At 45.8% G+C, this 11,128-nt stretch overlaps 1 protein-coding gene across 3 annotated transcripts in view; it reads right to left on the bottom strand.

Moving 5' to 3' along the window:
- Positions 1–11,128, bottom strand: part of GGACT (gamma-glutamylamine cyclotransferase) — a 54,156-nt gene that overhangs the window by 27,913 nt on the left and 15,115 nt on the right. The window contains exon 3 of one of the 3 annotated variants that reach the window (XM_029936481.1): positions 288–420. The exons of the other annotated variants lie outside the window; for them this stretch is intronic. The gene's annotated coding sequence lies outside the window, so the exon portion shown is untranslated. The remainder of the gene's footprint in view (positions 1–287; positions 421–11,128) is intronic. 3 annotated transcript variants of the gene reach the window in all.

The raw sequence follows: 11,128 nt of genomic DNA, 5'->3' as shown, positions 1-11,128 counted from the left end.
TAGTGCACCAGTCACAGTCTGCTCCGCATTTCTGTTATTTTAGCTCTTGATAATTCCTGAAGGACAGGCAACACATTTTAACTTGTTCCCCATGATGTGTGGAGAAAATAAATGAGTATATTTGCCTGGTCCTGGGAAGTCTCAAGCAGTCAATTTCTTTTGTCTGTTTTGATCAGAAAGAAAGAAAGGCCAAGTTTCCGAGCAGACTTTAGTTTAAAGCTGCCTCCTCCGGCGACAGGAGTTGCCAGGATCACAGTTCGCTGGAGACACCAGCGTTGTGTACTTACTGCAGATCGAGAACACACAGAGGAAGCGGCCGCTCGCTCACGGCACCGGGGTCTGGACAGTGGCGCTCAACATCCACCCAGGGCTGGCTGGCGCCGGGAGGACACAGGTGAGCTATGCCCTCAAGCTCAAAGTCTAGAAGAAAGGCGGGGCATGCGCTCAGAGAACTCTCCAGTGGAAAGTGGGAACAAAATCTATTACTGTTAGGAGCTGAATCTATGCCCCAAACCCAGGGGGCCAAACTCAAATGTTAAAACTCTGCACCCCCAGCACCGGACAATGTAACAGTATTTGGAGACAGGGTATTGAAACAGGTCACTAAGTTAAAATGAGATCTTCAAGGTGAGGCTTAATCCAGTGTGACTGCTGTCCTTAAAAAGGGGGAAACCGGACACACGGACACCAGGGCCGCTGGAACACAGAGACAGCCCTCAGCAGAGCCCGGGCCTGATGGGGACCTGCAGCCTCCATGCTCTCTGTCGGCTACACCCCTGGCCTGTGGACCTTTGTCACAGTCGCCCTAGCAAACTGCTGCACACGACTCCAATGATAACGTGACCAACGACACAGCATGATGAGGCCGGACACGAGGTCACACGACAGGGAACACCAGGATGGGCAAATCCTCAGACACGGAAGGGGGACTGGTGGCTGCCGGGCGCTGAGGGCAGCAAGGGTTGGAAGGGACTGCTGAGCGTGCCGGGAGCTTTCTCAGATTGATGGCTGTTCTGGAACTAATGGAGGTGGTTGTACGTTGTCATGAAAGTGCTGACTGCCCCTGAATTCTTCACTCTAAAAACAGAATTTCACCTCAATTAAAAACAAATTAAAAAAAAATTCTTTAAAAAGATACACATAAAATACACTATCGGAATACAATGTGTTGAGTGACCAAGTGAAGTGCTGGTACAGGCTGTGAAGAACAGAAAGGGACAGAGGAATTCTGCGTGTGAGTTGGACCGTGAACAGATGGGAGGGGAGGGCAAAGGTCATCCCAGAGTGACGGGGGGGGGGGGGGGACCCGACATTCCCAGTGGGAAATGGGCGGGACCCAGGCCCCCAGCTAGGAAGATGGGATTGCCAGGAGCCCAGGGCCGGGCCTGCCATCAGAGGACGGACAGGGGTCTGGGGTCTGCAGGGTGGACTTGGCTGAGCTCCCAAAACACAGGGCAAGTGTCAACATATCAGCCCCTGGGCCCCTCCCTGGAGAGTTTCACTTCACATGTCTGAAGTCAGGAACAGGAACCTGTGTTTATAATAAAATGCAACATTTTTGAAAGCTCTCTAGTGATTCTACTGATTAAAATCTTCAAGGAAACCATTTTTTAAAAGTGTGTGTATTTAAAGGTGTGCAACAGGATGATTTGATACATGTACGCATCTTGAAATGATGCTACAACCAAGATAATTACCACACCCGTCACCTCAGAGTTAGTGTGTGTATGTGTGTGTGTGTGTGTGTGTGTGTGTGTGTGTGTGGTGAAAACACAATCTCTTGTCTTAGCAAAATTTAAGACCACGGGGCACTATAACGACAGTCACCATGCTGCACATCAGCTCCTTAGAGCGCACTGAGATCATGGCTGAATTTCATGCCTTCGGACCACCAGCTCCCACCTCCCCCACCCCCCACCCCCTGTCCCCCAGACCCTGGCAGCCAGCCTTCCACTCTCTGCTTCTCGGAGTTCCACACTTTTAGAGTCCACAGATAAGCAATACTGTATTTATCTTTCTGTGTTTGGCTCATTTCACTTAGCATAACCTCCCCCAGGTTCGCCCATGTTGCTGCAAACGGCAGGATTGTGTTTACTGTTGGAATGATGTACATATGATACAAACACAACATACGTAACATGATGGTATACACTAAAATTCCATCATGTTACATACGTGATTCCCTATGCAATGGAATATTATACACACACACTATTCATCTGGTGACAGACACACAGGTTTTCCATATCTTGCCTACTATAGGTCCTTCAGTTTTATGCTAATGCTACTGTAGAATTACTAACATGGGCTAAAAAGGCTTCATTATGCATTGTAAACTATGAAAACACTGACTCACAAGATTTTCTAGAAAAGATTTTTGCTTAACCTTCAGCTATATGGAAAGTTCAATTAACCAGAAAAGCAAATTTTCCAAATATTAAAGATTTCACATGAATAGAAACCTACATCTTTAAAAAGATAAAATGCTTCAAGTGTCCAAGTTACACAAAAAGGAAAACAAAAGACACAAAAGAGGATATAGAAAAGATCTCAAGATAACTAAAAGATGGTCTTTTCCAAGTTTAGTACACATTAGCCTTTAAACTGCCCCATCATTTTATGTAACTGAGCCTGATCCCCAGACAATATTACTGAATACAGATTTTCCAGGAGCATCTTGTTGTTGTTTTCACTCACTTATGATTCAAGATCAGCCTTACATACAAATATTAAGCAACAAGAATAACCATTTTTTTAATGTGGAATAAATCACATTTTTAACTTTCCACACCTGGTGGTCAGCAGCATAACACAGCCCAGGGCTACACAGGCTCGTGCTGGGTGGGCCCCAGGTGGCGGCAGCGAGCCCCTCACGGCACAGAAGCAAGGGCCCAGCTCACACCTTCCAGAAGCAGGACTCGACCACACGCCCAGACGGCTGCCTTCTCAGGAGTCACTTGGGGTGAAAAGGACGATCTACATGCTTGTTTTCAACTTTGAACACAAGGACACCAGGACAAGATGCAGCGAGTTAGCCTGAAATACTTCTTCTCCAGACGCAGAGCTTCACAGGTGATGGCCTGGCCACCTGCCCTCCCCCATCCCAGGACCCTGCGGCCACATCTACTTCCCCAATGCGCAGGTAACCCTGTCTAGACTGGCTTGCGGATGACATGCCTGAAGTGAAAAATCCAAAATCTCCGTGGAAACATTCTTTAAAGTAACTGGTGTTCAGGTCAGACTTCAAACAAAGGGGAGAGGTCAGGAAGGAGAAGCCATCCTTCAATGCCCCCGGTCAAGATCACGGCGTGGCCTCTGAGAGGGATCGGCCAGAACTGCAGGGCCTGGGGCGCCTCAGCCTGGCCTCAGCCCCAAGCAACCTCCACGTGTCATTTACCTCTCAAATAACAGTGTGGGCGGAGAGCCACGCGGGAGATAAAACTGAGGGGGTGACAGCCCCGAGCTCCCCGGGCCTGAGCATGCGCAGTAAAACGGGGGACCTGCCCAGCAGCTTGCACCTGTTTTCTGGCAACAAAGGGAGCCCGCAAAGCCCTCTCCGCAGAAGCCGCTTCCACCCACCCAAGTCCATGCACCAACCTGCCTAACAAGTACTAAGAAAGCGGCGGGTTTTCAAACAGCAGGGATCCCATCCCACATTTCTGAAGACGAAGCCCGCTGTGGCCAGGCGCACACACGGAACTGGGAGGCATCGCCGGGCGCCCTATGCCCTCTTTCCTCTCCCTCCGATGGCTCCGGAAAGGCATGCAGGACCGTGCCCCTCCCCGTTCCCCAGCCTCCCACTCTGGGACCCCACCAATCCTGTCCCCTAGTGACAGTGTCCTTGTGTGAGTCATGCCCCCTGTGCAAAGGCTATCTTTAGTGACTTGCTTCAAATAAACACAATACAGAGGATGTGATGGGATGTTACTTCTGAGATTAGGTTTTAAACAGACTGTGCCTTCCTGTGGGGGCTCTCTGCTCCACTCTCTCCCTCAAACCCCTCACTGTCAGGGAAGCCAGCTGCCATGCTGAGACTCCCTAAGGTGACACCCACATGGAAAGGAGCTTAGGTCACTGCTGATGGCCAGAAAGGCCCCAAGGCCTGCTGGCTGTCACGTGCGTGAGCTCAGAGGCTCCTCCAGGGAGCTGGGAGATGGCCACAGCCCCGGCCGCACCCTGACTGCAGCCTGCTGAGGACCCCGAGCCAGAACCCCGAGCCAAGCAGCTCAGATTCTCACCTGCAGAAAACGCAGGATAATGCACGCTGCCTGCAGCCACTGATGTTGGGGATAACGTGCTCTGCAGCTCTAGGCAACAAACTAACGGTCAAGGCTAAGTTTCTGTGCGGGGCTCACACAGGACAGTCAGGGTCCAGCTCCATCTGTACCCTCAGCCATGTCTGCTCCCTGGCAGGTAAAATTTGCCTCTGCTCTTTACTCATCAGGCTGCCCCTGCCCCTAAGTACCTTCCTCCTTCCTCAACATGCTGCCTGGCAAAACCCTACTCCTCCTTCAAGGTTCCCAGGTCACTTCAAACATCATCTCCCCTGTGTAATCCTCCCACGTGGGCAGAACTGAGTCCACCACTGAGTCCTCGGAATGTGTTTCCTTGCTTTCTGGAATAAGATGCTCCACATTCATCTTGGACTTTCTCTGCTTCAGGCCTGGAGCCAGCCACTTCCCCCAAGGAGCCCTAGTTCCCACTTGTTAGTGGGAAAGGGTATTTAGAAGCCACGATCTGGGTGTGAGGTGTGCTTACTGCTCTTGTGGTGTTACCTGCCCAAGACGCTTGCTCAGTTGACTATATACATGTATACATATATACACACATATAAACATGCATATTTATATCCACACGTACCGAAAACCATGAGTTTACACCACACACCTGCCCCAGTCCACACCACCACATGGTTCATCCTAGTTCTTGACATTTCACCTCCCTTCAACGGTTGCATAGCTCATGTGATCTCTGGCACAGTTAATTACATGATTGGTCCTTCCATATGTAACTCATTTCCAATTTCAGTCACAACCATCTTCCCTGCACATAAACCCTCGTCTTGCCACTCAGGCTCTGACATCCCACATGGGATGACCCTCTAAAGATGGGTTGAGATGACAGTCTAGAGTTGGAAAAAAAAAAAACATGGTGGAAAAGTAGGGGCCTCCGTACTTCCTGCCCGCATCTCTAACAAAGAAGGACTGAAGCCAAAGGACTCTGAACCCCAAGAGTCTGGGAGGAAAGGAGACGGAGTCTACCAGGAAGACAGCGTCACAGGCGCGTGACCGCGGACTGGGGGAGACAGAAACAGGCCGGGCCTCAGAGGCGCAGAGGGGAGGGAGCCCCTGCTGTGGAGAGACGAAGGGAAGCAAAAAGCAGCTGGGGAGGCACAGAGCTGTGTCTGGACAAGAGGAAAACCTCGGCCCAGGACAGAGAGGGATCCTGTCATCCCGTATCGAACTGCAAGGCTTTCAGATGGAGATCCCATCTCTAACTCCGGGGCTTTCTTTGGACTGGCTGCCCTTTTCCCATGCTGGGGGTCAAGGGGAGTTCCCTCCAGGTCGGTGGTGCCTCAGGGGCGCAGTCGGCATCAGGAGGAACCGGTCCCCTGCTCTGAAGTGCAGTGGCTCCCGGGATTACATTTCTGGTGGCATGCTTAATGCACGCAGAGTGACAGACTGGAACACGGCTGGGCGTGGGGCATAGTAGATGGCCCACCTCTCCTGCGCCCACAGCACAGTGAGGATGGATCCAAAGAAGTGATTTGGGACACCTTGTCCGAAGAGCAGGGGCTGGGTGGGGGGAGTGCTGCCATTTTTCTGTCTACAACCACCAAGGCTGGGCCTCAGGGATCAGTCAGCGGGGCCCACAGTGGAGGTGGAACTCACCTACACCAAACCATGCCCATCTGCGCTGGGTGGCTGCTCATTTACGGGAGCCCAACAGATGCTGCAGAAACAGACGGCACCTGCCCCAAGGCCAGCGCTGCTGCACCACCATGATTGACGCTAGGTCAGTTTCTGCTATTCAGATATATGCGCCCTTTCCTCATTCTCATCTCTCCCTCCTCTAGGCTGGTTATTCTGGTTAGAGGTTTGCTTCAACAGACATGGTCCATTCATCCTCCTGATGCATGTTTTGCACCTCTTTCTGTACATTCCTTTCTCTCTCCCTGGAATAACCCGGCTTTATAGTTCCTCTGGGAAACATGACCCTCGTTTCTCTCTCCTCACCTCCTTCTGTATTCTCCTTTTTCTCTCTCTAGATTAAGCCTTTTAGTCTCTCTGCCTGGTCAACGTTCACTTTCCCATTCTCCCCGCCCCCGTCACTTCTCTCTTTGATGTGCTCTTCCATCAGCACAGCCTCCACCCTGTTCTTTACTTGTAGCTGGGATTTCTGGTTTTATGTTTTCAGACTGTCCTTTGTTTTGTTGTTGTTGTTGTTTGGTATGTTTGCTTGTTTGTTTGATTTGTTTGTGCGTTTGTGTGTTCTCATTCCCTGTTTGTCTATTTTCCTTTCTGGGGCTACCTCAAGGAACAAGCCAAAGCACACACGGTGGAGAGTCCAAAACATCACTGCGAGCAGGGAAATAAAACCACCAAAGACACAAGAGATACCAAGTGACAGCCTTCAAAAAACACTTCCTGAACGGCCAGGCCTGGACAGGGTAGGAGGCCCCTTTAATACAGCAGTGCTCACAGGTGCGGAGCACATAACAAGCTTTTAAAACTTACAAGAGACAGAAAGCTAGCAAAACGATGAAATGGAAGAATGCTCCTCAAAAGAAATTTCAGGAAGAAATGACAGCTAAAGAATTGATCAAGACAGATATAAACAACATAATGGAACAAGAATTTAGAATAATAGTCATGAAATTAATTGCTGGGCATGAAAAAGGCATAGAAGACAGCAGAGTCACCATTGCTGCAAAGATCATGGATCTTAAAATAGTTATGATGAATTACAAAATGCTCTAAATGAGATGCAAAATAAAATGGAAGGGGCCACTGCGTAGATTGAAGAGGCAGAGAGAATAGGTGAATTAGAACATAAAATTATAGAAAAAGGGGAAGCCAAGAGAAAGAGAGATGAACTGATCCAGGAGCACAAAAGGAGAATTCGAGAACTGAGTGATGCAATCAAATGGAACAATATCCGTTCCATGGGAATTCGAGAAAGAGAAGAAAAGAGAGAAAGGGGCTGAAGGGGAACTTGAACAAGTCATAACTGAGAACTTCCCCAACCTGGGGAAGGAAACAGACATTTAAATACAAGAGGCACAGAGAACTCCCCTCAGACATAACTTGAATCGATCTTCGGCATAACATCTCATAGTGAAACTGGCAAAATATAAGGATAAAGAGAGAATTCTGAAAGCAGCTAGGGATAAAAGGGCCCTAACATACAAAGGGAGACACATAAACATAGTAGCAGACTGATCTACTGAAACTTGGCAGGCCAGAAAAGAATGGCAAGAAATCTTCAATGTGATGAACAGGAAAAATATCCAGCCAAGAATCCTTTATCCAGCAAACCTGTCTTTCAGGATAGAAGGAGAGATAAAGGTTTTCCCAAACAAACAAAAAAGAAGGCTTTCATCACCATTAAGCCAGCCCTACAAGAGATCCTAAGAGGGACTCTAGAGGGAATTGTTGCAAGGAATACAAAGTACCAGAGACACTACTACAAGCATGAATCCCACAGAGAAAACAGTGACTCTAAACCCATGTTTTTCAATATTAACACTGAATGTAAATGGACTAAATGCTCTGATCAAAAGACACAGGGTATCAGAATGGATAAAAAACAACAACAACAACAACAACAAGACACATCTATTTGCCGTCTACAAGACACTCATTTTAGACCTGAGGACACCTTCAGACTGAAAGTGAGGTGATGGAGAAAACTGAAGTCAAAAGAAGCTGGAGTAGCCACAATTATATTGGATAACCTGGACTTTAAAGGCAGTAACAAGAGATGAAGAAGGATATTATATACTAATTACAGGGTCTATCCACCAGGAAGAGCTAACAATTATAAACGTCTACGCACTGAATTCGGGAGCACCCAAATACATAAAACAATTAATCACAAACATAAGCAATCTTATTGATAAGAATGTGCTAACTGCAGGGGACTTTAATACTCCACTTACAGCGATGGATAGATCAACTAGACAGAAAATCACTAAAGAAACAATGGCCCTAAATGACACATTGGAACAGATGGACTTGACAAGACATATCTAGAACTCTATTACATCCCAAAGCTATGGAATTCACTTTCTTCTCGAGTGCACATGTACATTCTCCAAGACAGATCACATACTGAGTCACAAAGCAACCCTCAATCAATACACAAGAATTGAGATCACACCATGCACACTTTCAGATCACAATGCTATTAAAGTTGAAATCAACCACAGGAAAAAGTCTGGGAAACCTCCAAAAACATGGAGGTTAAAGAAGACCCTACTGAAGAATGATTGGGTCAACCAGGCAATTAGAGAATAAATTTTAAAATATATGGAAACAAATGACATTGAAAATACAACAATCCAAACTCTCTGGGACGCAGCAAAGGCAGTCCTAAGAGGAAAATACATTGCAGTCGAGGCCTATCTCAAGAAACTAGAAAAAGCACAAATACAAAATCTAACAGCACACCTAAAGGAACTAGAGGCAGAGCAGTAAGAGCATCTCAAACCCAGAAGAGGAAGAGAAATAATAAAGATCAGGGCAGAAATAAACAATGTAGAATCCAAAAATATCTGAACAGATCAATGAAACCAAGAGTTGGTTTTTTGAAAAAATAAACACAACTGATAAACCTCTAGGCAGGCTTCTCAAAAAGAAAAGAGAGAGCACCTAAATAGACAAAATCATGAATGAAAATGGATTTATTACAACCAATTCCTCAGAAATACACACAATTATTAGGAAATACTATGAAAAATTATATGCCAACAAACTGGGCAACCTAGAAGTAATGGACAAATTCCTAAACACACTACCACACACTACCAACATTCAAACGGGATGAAATAGAAAACCTGAACAGACCCATAACTAGTGAAGAAACTGACTCAGTTATCAAAAATCTTCCAACTAATAAGACCCTTGGACCAGATGCCTTCCCTGGGGAAATCTGCCAGACATTTAAATCAGAATTAAAACCCATTCTCCTCAAGCTATTCCAAAAAATAGAAATGGAAGGAAAACTTCTGGACTCATTCTATACAAAACCAGAATCACTTTGATTCCCAAACCAGAGATCCAGGAAAAAAAAGAGAACTATAGGCCAAGATCCCTGATAAATATGGATGCAAAAATCCTCAACAGATACTAGCAAATCAAATTCAACAGCATATAAAAAGAATTATTCACCATGATCAAGTGGGATTCATTCTTGTTGCAGAGCTGGTTCAATATTTACAAATTAATCAATGTGACATCACATTAACAAAAGATAAGAACCATATGATCCTGTCAATAGATGCAGATAAAAGCATTTGACAAAATACAGCATGCTTTCTTAATAAAAACCCTTGAGAAAGTCAGGATAGAAGGAACTTGCCTAAACATTATAAAATCAGTTTACGAAAAGCCCACAGCTAATATCATCCTCAATGGGGAAAAACTGAGAGCTTTCCCCCTGAGATCAGGGACACAACAGGGGTGTCCACTCTCACCAATGTTGTTTAACATAGTGCTGGAAGTCCTAGCATCAGCAATCAGACAATAAAAGGAAATAAAAGGTGTCAGGATTGGCAAAGAGGAAGTCAAATTTTCACTTTTCGCAGATGACATGATACTCTACATGGAAAACCCAACAGACTCCACCAAAAGTCTGCTAGAACAGATCCATGAATTCAGCAGAGTCACAGGGTACAAAATCAATGTACAGAAATTGGTTACATTTTTATACACCAATAATGAAGCAACAGAAAGAGAAATCAAGAAAATGATCCCATTCACAATTGTACAAAAACCCATAAAATACCTAGGAATAAACCTGACCAAAGATGTAAAAGATCTGGATGATGAAAACTATAGAAAACTTGTGAAGGAAATTGAAGAAGACACAAAGAAATGGAAAAACATTCTATGCTCATGGTTCAGAAGAATACTGTTAAAATGTCATTACTATCCAAAGCAATTTACACATTCAATGCAATCCCCATCAAAATTGCACCAGCATTCTTCTCAAAGCTAAAACAAACTATCCTAAAATTCGCATGGAACCACAAAAGACCCCGAATAGCCAAAGTAATATTGAAGAAGAAAACCAAAACGGGAGGCATCACAATCCCGGACTTTAGTCTCTACTACAAAGCTGTCATCAAGACAGTATGGTATTGGCGCGAAAACAGACACATGGACCAATGGAATAGAATGGAATGGAGAAGCCAGAACTGGGCCCACAAGTGTACGGCCAATTAATCTTTGACAAAGCAGGAAGGAATATCCAATGGAAAAAAGACTGCCTCTTTAACAGGTGGTGTTGGGAGAACGGGACAGAAACATGCAGAAGAATGAAACTAGACCACTCTCTTACACCATACACAAAAATTAACTCAAAATGGCTGAAGGACCTGAATGTGAGACAGGAAATTATTAAAACCCTCGAGGAGAAAGTAGGAAACAACCTCCTTGACCTCAGCCACAACAGTTTCCTACTCCAAAGGCAAGGGAATCAAGAGCAAAAATGAACTATTGGGACCTCATCAAGATAAAAAACCTTCTGCACTGCAAAGGAAACAATCAAGAAAACTAATAGGCAACCGTCAGAATGGGAAAAGGTGGTTGCAAATGACATATCAGATAAAGGGCTAGTATCTAAAATATATAAGGAACTCACCAAACTTCACACCCACAAAACAAATAACTCAGTGAAGAAATGGGCAGAAGACATATACAGACACTTCTCCAAAGAGGACATCCAGATGCCCAACAGGCACAGGAAATGATGCTCAACATCACCCATCATCAGGGAAACACAAATCAAAACCACACTGAGATACCACCTCACACCAGTCAGAGTGGCTAAACTGAACAAATCAGGAGACTACAGATGCTGGTGAGGATGTGGAGAGACGGGCACCCTCCTACACTGTTGGTGG

Source organism: Suricata suricatta, chromosome 4 (assembly GCF_006229205.1).
Source record: "Suricata suricatta isolate VVHF042 chromosome 4, meerkat_22Aug2017_6uvM2_HiC, whole genome shotgun sequence".
In the NCBI taxonomy this organism is placed as follows: Eukaryota; Metazoa; Chordata; class Mammalia; order Carnivora; family Herpestidae; genus Suricata; species Suricata suricatta.
The sequence above is the reverse complement of the archived record's forward strand: the minus strand, read 5'-3'. Positions and strand labels throughout refer to the sequence as shown.